Source organism: Agrilus planipennis, unplaced genomic scaffold, assembly GCF_000699045.2.
Source record: "Agrilus planipennis isolate EAB-ADULT unplaced genomic scaffold, Apla_2.0 scaffold140, whole genome shotgun sequence".
NCBI classification, from domain to species: Eukaryota; Metazoa; Arthropoda; class Insecta; order Coleoptera; family Buprestidae; genus Agrilus; species Agrilus planipennis.
Window position 1 is genome coordinate 294561 of NW_020438943.1, and position 11318 is coordinate 305878.

Here is an 11318-nt window from a genome sequence, read left to right on the forward strand (position 1 = left end):
ACAATTCTATGCAAGAGTGGCTAATAATTAACACAGTTTTCCAAGTACTAATTCTAAGTACATAAAATTAGTGTTCTTGAGCATGACATTTGTACATGATTGCCCAAACATTTGCATTTCCGTTTTATTTCCCCTGTTCTTGCAACTGTGACGGTTCATAAGTTTGCGAAATCCGAAATCTGTCATACCCCTAGCACATTACATATTATTGCAGTTCTGACTAGTAAAATAGTTGGAAATGGTCCATGAATTTCCCAAAAGCTTTCCACAACGCCTGCAGCAAACGACTTTGGAAACACAATTTTCTCGGTAAAAATTTGCATTTGATTGGTATTACTTTCATATACCAATATAAGTTTGATGACGATAATTTTGTATTTTTGACAATTTCTTATATAGCTAACACTTCATACTGTATAAAAAATGTAATCAAAATGCGTTGTGGTTATGCGAATATGCAGGAGATTCAAAAGAAATAAGAAAGAGAATCTTTCGAAGCGATTTACTTTAAGTATAATTGATTATAATCAGGTACAACTCTAAGAAAATGACACAAAATAGATGATTGTTGATTATTAATGCATCAGCTACAGTCCACAACACAACGCGATGTGTTTATACTATTTTCAAAACCTGCCACAGTTTCTTAGCAAATTTGAAGCAAGTAATATTTACTTTATGTTTGGCCACATTCTGATATAATTACACATAGATGATTTCTGGTAATTATTAAAGCAATTACGGTCCAGAACACGATGTGATATTAACCACAACGCAATGTGGTTATCAATGTGAATGTATTGTGGTATTTTTAAAACCTACCACATTGATTTTTGGTAAACTCAGATGAAGCAAGAATGAGAAACTTACATTATGTTTCTGAGAAAATAATTGAAAACATTTTAAACGTTTGTAAATCTTTGTTATATCAACAATCGCCCGCAACGTAGTGTTACATTTTCCCATAGGGTGCCACAAAACGTTGTATATTGCAGGGAAGACTTACACAGCATTACAGAAGCCGAAATTTTTATGGACTATCATAACAATCCTCAAATATTAAACAAAAAAAAACAACACAAATTCCAGTTTGCATTTTTACTACTATAAAGTTTTGCTCAATATACCACAACGCAAACCAAATTTTACGTTGTGAGCGAATATAGTAAGCAATGGTAAATATCGTTTTTGGAAAGCAAACTTTTGGAAAAGCCCCTTTTACATGAATGTCCAAAGTTATTGATTTCCACCTGGAGTATATTTTCCTTTAGTGAATTTCTCGCGTGCATTTGGACTTGTGTGCTAACGGCAATAGTACCTTTAGTTTTAAATGCACTTCCAAATAAAGTTAAAAAAGTCCCTTGTGTTACAGGTGCGGACACGTATCTCTTTGACACAAACCCGGAGGCGCGAAGAATTTTACATAGAACGTTAATTAACGAAAGCGAATCAAAAGATAGAAATGCAAAACTCTTTCCGATCCCTACCCTCATTTCGACCATGTCAGAACATCAAAGAGGGAAGGTTTAGGTTCCCATTGGAAACGGTGAAATAAAAAACGGGACTCTGACTTTTTGTCAATTGCATCGGCGTGTCGATAATGAAAAGAACGAATATGCCTGTACCCTTATCAAGCTATATTACTACCAATTTTTTTTAAAGTTAAACTGATTTTTATACGTTGACTATGGGCTTTTTTTGAGTAAATTGTTAAGTCATAGAAGTAAAGACGTATTCGACATTCGTCTTTAAAACAATATAGAAGTAAACTCTAAGATATTTTTAAGAATAATTCCAGAAAACTTTAAACAACTATTTCCTTTAAATACATTTTTTGAGCAACAGAACAAATATATTAAAACCATTCAATTTGTGAAACATTACTTTCTTGTATTTCTTACAAACTGTATGGTCTGTCGTATTTTTCTAAATACTAACACATGTTTTTAATGGAGAAAGTTGTTGTGACCTAACAGATTCCTTGAGAAAGCCCACAATAAACAACTATTTTCAGTAATATTATTTTCTAATTGAAAGAAAAAGTTTGTAAACTACTTATCTACTAACATCCCGTAGCATATAGACGAAAGTTTCATCGTCAAAAATAGTAATTTCAGTATTTCTGATAAAAAGTTGTACAGAGGATCGAAAAAAAGCTTTGTCAAGTGCATTTGTAATGAAAAACGACAATAGATAGTGTTTTTAATTCAAACCGCTATAACGGAATATTGCGTTGAGGTATTTAATTTTGTCACTGCATTTCGTTTATACGCATCAGCAGGATTTCTGCAGATTTCAAAACTTTATTTAAAATGATGAATGCCTTCATTCGCTTTGTAAATTAAAATTCGACTATTGTTTGTCCATCAGCGAGTACACGGAATGTACAGAATGTAGAAATATAAACCACTTGTTTTCGAAGCATACGTATATCTATATAAGTATATATCTCCTGTCTAACCGCATATGCAATTTAAGTTTTCTTTTCTTTTTCCTTTTCATATTCTTTTTCCCTGCTAGAAATTAACACTTGTTGTGTCTGGCTGGTTGCTATGCCAATATGGAAATTAAATTCAACGGTTTTAACATTTTATGTAGGAGTTTACACATGGCAACTTCGAGTTCAGCGAATACAGGGTGACTGGCAATCGCAACTATATTTTTGGGGGTTGGAAATGCACCAGTTTCGAGAAAATCTACTTTAGTTTTCTTGGTAAAAATATCTAAATTTTGGCCTAAATTTTTCCACTAATTCGTTAATCTTCCTAAAGTTAAAAACTATGAAATTATTGAAATTGTTACATTTTATGTTGAAAACGGCGCATTTCCGACCTCCAAGTGATACAAGTGAAATCATTTCAAATTAGTGACAATTTCAGAAAATACTACAAACGGCTCAGTGAACGCCATCTGTAGCACGATGCTACATTTTAGGATTACGTGCTACAGATGGCGTTCACTGTGCCGTTTGTAGTATTTTCTGAAACGCACTGTTAAGACAGCAGGTAAAAGTTGGTCTGTGTTCTGTCGGAGCTGCCTGCGACGCGCTGATGAGATCCAAAAAGATCGAAATCGCGATCCGCGNGTGTCTCACTTTAAAATCTAGTATCTTCTAAAATAATATTTTTTTTGGATGAACGAATATTTTTATTGTTTCAAGCCATAATTGCAATATTAGAATAAATACGAAAAGTTTAGAGAACCTCTAGGACTTCCTCCCAGAGAATTATGTTAATTAATAGAATATACATATAATACAATTATTGTTTTAGGTCATGCGGGCATCTTACTCTTTTTATGCTGTTTTTGGGAAAAACTCAGACTGATTCTATTATTACCTAAAAGTATCAACATAGAATAATCAAAATTCAAAAGCAGAAAGCACAATATTGCTTAGACAACTCTTATGCTAACTTCACTTTACTCCCTTGGGATGCTTTTGAAATATATATTTAATGTTCCTAGTTTGTATTTAAGATTGTTTTTCTTGAGATGATTCACACGAAATAAACAATAAAAGGCTTCAAAAATAAAAGTTTGCAATTTTTGTATGTCAACGGGTTCTTGAAATCGGTCTTAGGATCCTTATAAGACTCTCTGAAGAGGGATTTTTCGAACTATAATCCGATTGGGGAAATTCGTTCCATTACGTAGTTTTACTTCTTTTCTTAATATTGGATTATTGGATCACCCACGCTTCAAAATAAAGAAATATTCAGCAGGAATCACTGCCGTTTTCTATATAGTTAGGGCAAAAAAAAAAACATTTAACAAAGTGGGATTATGGTTGACTAATAGCTTTCTTCGTAACTACCGTTTTAGTGTTGGTAATTGTGCAGTAAATAATGGTTGTAAAAAAGGCTATGAGGGTAGAAGTCCGTAAAATTGGCTATTTCAGTAACGCAATTAAAAATTGAGCATTTTTTTTTCTAAATTGTAAATATGTTGCTGCATGACAACATTTTAGAAACTTTTATTGCTTTGTTGTTAAGTTGTATCTTAAAATGTATAAAAATAAACCTTTTATTAATAATACCTGGCACTGATTTCATCAAAATTTTCTAGATGATCTACGTATTTGTTCTCAATTTTTCTGCTAATAATAATAATAATTATTATTATTATTTCGCTATACTTTGAACGTTTAATTAATTACTGTGAAACAGTATTCAATCAAAGCCACAGAAACGTAGAATTTGTAAAAACGAATGCATTAATCAGGCGGTAAAAGACAATACGAATTTCAAAACCGTTTCTTCAATTAATTGAACAATTTCAATTGGCCCATTCCTTAGTTAAACTCAATAATTTAATGAACCTGCGGCAGCTAAAAAAAAATTATCAATTAATTCTACCGGAATGAGAAGAAGAATAACTAATCCCGAAGCGTTTGAATATTTTATTAATTAAACCATTTCCAATTAAACGTTTTATATCCTAATAAGAGCGGTTGCACACTTGTAGCGTCATTCGAACCGCCAACCGCAAGAACCATCAGAATTTAACGTTAAAAAAGCGTAGCGGAAATGAGTATTTTTTTTAAAAAGTTTCCGGATAATATAGCATGACGCGTGACATGGATCTATTTTATTTTTAGAACAAAAACAGCAAAATATTTTTCAGAGCTCGGATAGTAACTATGTTAAATATACGCAGGGTAACAATTTATATTTCGCGTAATTCAGATGCAGGGTCAACATCGGGGACTGCTGTTGCTACACACATTAACGGTGCCTGCCGCAGCTTTAATGTATTCCCTTTGGAAGCTTGTTTTGCAGAAAAAGGGCCGGGCCCGGCACGGTCTTCTTTGTTTAATTTAAATTAATTTCAACTCGATTTTGCTCAAATATGGCCAGCAAATTTGTTTTATTCGCCATAGCGTGAACGTGAAGGTTTTCACAGACGATAAAGGATAAATGAAATTTTTGCTATAAAAGTTACTCCTTTGTTTACCTATATTTTTATATGGGCTTACACAAGAAAATTGTTGGTCTGAGGACAAGGTCGAAATGTTTCTTTCGTTTTATTATCAAATACCCCGTACTTGAAACTTTTATAACGGATATTAAAAATTATGGGTTCGAACTGCGTGAGATGTATAGAAAATGAATATTGATCTCCGAGAGTTGCCAACTGGAATGTTGAAAGTTGAAAACGTTCGCTGATTTAATATTCTTTTAAAAGTATCTATCTCGTAAAAAATAAATGTGGATATATGTTACTTACTTTCTTATCATCATCATAAGGTCGTCAGTCCTACGACTGGTTGGACACGCACCTCCACATTTTCCTATCCTGAGCTAATCTTCGCATTTCCTTAAAACTAGAACAATCCACATCCTTAACTAGTGTTGCCCAAACGCAAGAACAAGACGAGACTTAGCCAGTCTTGGTCTTGGTCTTGCGCCAATACACCTGGTCTTGGTCTTGGTCTTGGTCTTGCGCTCCCAGTCTTGGTCTTGGTCTTGGTCTTGCAGCAAGAGTCTTGCAAGTCTTGCAATTACCTATTAGTCTATTACTATTTATTAAAGTTTACTTTAAATCCTAGAAAAACGTATTAGAATTGGAACATTGTGAGCTTGAATGAATATAGCCATAGTAAAGATCAAGCAGATTAATAAATAACTGAAGATTTGATAAGAAATTCGAAAAATCAACTGACCTATATGTCGTTTTCCATGGAAGTAACTGTTTCTTAATAAACATTTATGATCCTTGCTTTCTACCGCGCCGCCTCGCCACGTGCCGGCTCTATGATAAGGATGCCGCCGCAAATCAAACAATNATTTCTGGTAATTATTAAAGCAATTACGGTCCAGAACACGATGTGATATTAACCACAACGCAATGTGGTTATCAATGTGAATGTATTGTGGTATTTTTAAAACCTACCACATTGATTTTTGGTAAACTCAGATGAAGCAAGAATGAGAAACTTACATTATGTTTCTGAGAAAATAATTGAAAACATTTTAAACGTTTGTAAATCTTTGTTATATCAACAATCGCCCGCAACGTAGTGTTACATTTTCCCATAGGGTGCCACAAAACGTTGTATATTGCAGGGAAGACTTACACAGCATTACAGAAGCCGAAATTTTTATGGACTATCATAACAATCCTCAAATATTAAACAAAAAAAAACAACACAAATTCCAGTTTGCATTTTTACTACTATAAAGTTTTGCTCAATATACCACAACGCAAACCAAATTTTACGTTGTGAGCGAATATAGTAAGCAATGGTAAATATCGTTTTTGGAAAGCAAACTTTTGGAAAAGCCCCTTTTACATGAATGTCCAAAGTTATTGATTTCCACCTGGAGTATATTTTCCTTTAGTGAATTTCTCGCGTGCATTTGGACTTGTGTGCTAACGGCAATAGTACCTTTAGTTTTAAATGCACTTCCAAATAAAGTTAAAAAAGTCCCTTGTGTTACAGGTGCGGACACGTATCTCTTTGACACAAACCCGGAGGCGCGAAGAATTTTACATAGAACGTTAATTAACGAAAGCGAATCAAAAGATAGAAATGCAAAACTCTTTCCGATCCCTACCCTCATTTCGACCATGTCAGAACATCAAAGAGGGAAGGTTTAGGTTCCCATTGGAAACGGTGAAATAAAAAACGGGACTCTGACTTTTTGTCAATTGCATCGGCGTGTCGATAATGAAAAGAACGAATATGCCTGTACCCTTATCAAGCTATATTACTACCAATTTTTTTTAAAGTTAAACTGATTTTTATACGTTGACTATGGGCTTTTTTTGAGTAAATTGTTAAGTCATAGAAGTAAAGACGTATTCGACATTCGTCTTTAAAACAATATAGAAGTAAACTCTAAGATATTTTTAAGAATAATTCCAGAAAACTTTAAACAACTATTTCCTTTAAATACATTTTTTGAGCAACAGAACAAATATATTAAAAAATATGTGTTTAGTTCACATTAACATTTAGTTTTCAATAAAGATGATAATTATAATCTTCTATTAAAGTGTTAGATTGGAATGTACTAAAAAAACTATCGCCTTAATGGACTCCATATAAAGAATTCCGACGTCTGGTTACAGAATCTTACACATTTTTCCTAAATGCCTTCCATCAAGAATGCTCTAGAAGATTGAAGAATGTTCCCGAATGAAAAAAGTTTTTCCTAAGGGCAATCTGGTTTGTGTAAAGTATAAAAACAAAAAAAGGAGAAATTCACTGTATCATATTTAAATGTTATTATCGGTTATGTTCTCTCCCCTGTTTATATTGAATTCGTTGAAAATTGGAGTAATGCAGAACGTGTTGTACCTGCTTATTCAAATTTCCAATAAAATATTATTGTATAAAACAACTAATGAATTGTGAATTTACAATTTAAATAGGATTTCTCCATTGATTGGAACTGAATAGAAAAGCAATATAATACATAAATAACCCCGGAATAATTAGGCGGAGAACTTTTAGACAAGATAGAGTTTCTACATATTGAATTGCTTATAAAAAAGACTTTTAAATTAAACAATATTGTGAATTACATAATATATACCTAAAATACAGGAAATTATAATATAATCCATAAAATAATCATGTTGTGATTTTAACAGAACTTTATGTATGTATCTACTTAGGTAATCTTTATTAATGTTTTGTGTACTTTGAGGCTTAGTTCCTCTACAATAGTATTAATTTTACGAATTCCCTGATGAAGGGATTGGTATTGTTTATAAGTAGTACGTAGAATGTATCTGTTTCATGCCATATTTGTTTAATTTAGAATTATCCAAGTGTGAAAAGAAACAAAAATTTGTGACTAGTTTTATCCTATGCAAAAAAACAAAAGACAATAAACAAGAAAACCATATAGAACATTAGGATAGAAAAAAATTAATTTTGAATAATTAAGTACGAAATAAAGTCTTTCTTTTGTAGAGTTAAGGTTCAGTTATAATCATTAACTTCATCACTCTTCCAAGTATCTTACCGAATCGTTAGTGGTCACAATGTCCAAGTTCTTTGAATAATTTTCAGACAATTCTATGCAAGAGTGGCTAATAATTAACACAGTTTTCCAAGTACTAATTCTAAGTACATAAAATTAGTGTTCTTGAGCATGACATTTGTACATGATTGCCCAAACATTTGCATTTCCGTTTTATTTCCCCTGTTCTTGCAACTGTGACGGTTCATAAGTTTGCGAAATCCGAAATCTGTCATACCCCTAGCACATTACATATTATTGCAGTTCTGACTAGTAAAATAGTTGGAAATGGTCCATGAATTTCCCAAAAGCTTTCCACAACGCCTGCAGCAAACGACTTTGGAAACACAATTTTCTCGGTAAAAATTTGCATTTGATTGGTATTACTTTCATATACCAATATAAGTTTGATGACGATAATTTTGTATTTTTGACAATTTCTTATATAGCTAACACTTCATACTGTATAAAAAATGTAATCAAAATGCGTTGTGGTTATGCGAATATGCAGGAGATTCAAAAGAAATAAGAAAGAGAATCTTTCGAAGCGATTTACTTTAAGTATAATTGATTATAATCAGGTACAACTCTAAGAAAATGACACAAAATAGATGATTGTTGATTATTAATGCATCAGCTACAGTCCACAACACAACGCGATGTGTTTATACTATTTTCAAAACCTGCCACAGTTTCTTAGCAAATTTGAAGCAAGTAATATTTACTTTATGTTTGGCCACATTCTGATATAATTACACATAGATGATTTCTGGTAATTATTAAATCAATTACGGTCCAGAACACGATGTGATATTAACCACAACGCAATGTGGTTATCAATGTGAATGTATTGTGGTATTTTTAAAACCTACCACATTGATTTTTGGTAAACTCAGATGAAGCAAGAATGAGAAACTTACATTATGTTTCTGAGAAAATAATTGAAAACATTTTAAACGTTTGTAAATCTTTGTTATATCAACAATCGCCCGCAACGTAGTGTTACATTTTCCCATAGGGTGCCACAAAACGTTGTATATTGCAGGGAAGACTTACACAGCATTACAGAAGCCGAAATTTTTATGGACTATCATAACAATCCTCAAATATTAAACAAAAAAAAACAACACAAATTCCAGTTTGCATTTTTACTACTATAAAGTTTTGCTCAATATACCACAACGCAAACCAAATTTTACGTTGTGAGCGAATATAGTAAGCAATGGTAAATATCGTTTTTGGAAAGCAAACTTTTGGAAAAGCCCCTTTTACATGAATGTCCAAAGTTATTGATTTCCACCTGGAGTATATTTTCCTTTAGTGAATTTCTCGCGTGCATTTGGACTTGTGTGCTAACGGCAATAGTACCTTTAGTTTTAAATGCACTTCCAAATAAAGTTAAAAAAGTCCCTTGTGTTACAGGTGCGGACACGTATCTCTTTGACACAAACCCGGAGGCGCGAAGAATTTTACATAGAACGTTAATTAACGAAAGCGAATCAAAAGATAGAAATGCAAAACTCTTTCCGATCCCTACCCTCATTTCGACCATGTCAGAACATCAAAGAGGGAAGGTTTAGGTTCCCATTGGAAACGGTGAAATAAAAAACGGGACTCTGACTTTTTGTCAATTGCATCGGCGTGTCGATAATGAAAAGAACGAATATGCCTGTACCCTTATCAAGCTATATTACTACCAATTTTTTTTAAAGTTAAACTGATTTTTATACGTTGACTATGGGCTTTTTTTGAGTAAATTGTTAAGTCATAGAAGTAAAGACGTATTCGACATTCGTCTTTAAAACAATATAGAAGTAAACTCTAAGATATTTTTAAGAATAATTCCAGAAAACTTTAAACAACTATTTCCTTTAAATACATTTTTTGAGCAACAGAACAAATATATTAAAACCATTCAATTTGTGAAACATTACTTTCTTGTATTTCTTACAAACTGTATGGTCTGTCGTATTTTTCTAAATACTAACACATGTTTTTAATGGAGAAAGTTGTTGTGACCTAACAGATTCCTTGAGAAAGCCCACAATAAACAACTATTTTCAGTAATATTATTTTCTAATTGAAAGAAAAAGTTTGTAAACTACTTATCTACTAACATCCCGTAGCATATAGACGAAAGTTTCATCGTCAAAAATAGTAATTTCAGTATTTCTGATAAAAAGTTGTACAGAGGATCGAAAAAAAGCTTTGTCAAGTGCATTTGTAATGAAAAACGACAATAGATAGTGTTTTTAATTCAAACCGCTATAACGGAATATTGCGTTGAGGTATTTAATTTTGTCACTGCATTTCGTTTATACGCATCAGCAGGATTTCTGCAGATTTCAAAACTTTATTTAAAATGATGAATGCCTTCATTCGCTTTGTAAATTAAAATTCGACTATTGTTTGTCCATCAGCGAGTACACGGAATGTACAGAATGTAGAAATATAAACCACTTGTTTTCGAAGCATACGTATATCTATATAAGTATATATCTCCTGTCTAACCGCATATGCAATTTAAGTTTTCTTTTCTTTTTCCTTTTCATATTCTTTTTCCCTGCTAGAAATTAACACTTGTTGTGTCTGGCTGGTTGCTATGCCAATATGGAAATTAAATTCAACGGTTTTAACATTTTATGTAGGAGTTTACACATGGCAACTTCGAGTTCAGCGAATACAGGGTGACTGGCAATCGCAACTATATTTTTGGGGGTTGGAAATGCACCAGTTTCGAGAAAATCTACTTTAGTTTTCTTGGTAAAAATATCTAAATTTTGGCCTAAATTTTTCCACTAATTCGTTAATCTTCCTAAAGTTAAAAACTATGAAATTATTGAAATTGTTACATTTAATCCGATTGGGGAAATTCGTTCCATTACGTAGTTTTACTTCTTTTCTTAATATTGGATTATTGGATCACCCACGCTTCAAAATAAAGAAATATTCAGCAGGAATCACTGCCGTTTTCTATATAGTTAGGGCAAAAAAAAAAACATTTAACAAAGTGGGATTATGGTTGACTAATAGCTTTCTTCGTAACTACCGTTTTAGTGTTGGTAATTGTGCAGTAAATAATGGTTGTAAAAAAGGCTATGAGGGTAGAAGTCCGTAAAATTGGCTATTTCAGTAACGCAATTAAAAATTGAGCATTTTTTTTTCTAAATTGTAAATATGTTGCTGCATGACAACATTTTAGAAACTTTTATTGCTTTGTTGTTAAGTTGTATCTTAAAATGTATAAAAATAAACCTTTTATTAATAATACCTGGCACTGATTTCATCAAAATTTTCTAGATGATCTACGTATTTGTTCTCAATTTTTCTGCTAATAATAATAAT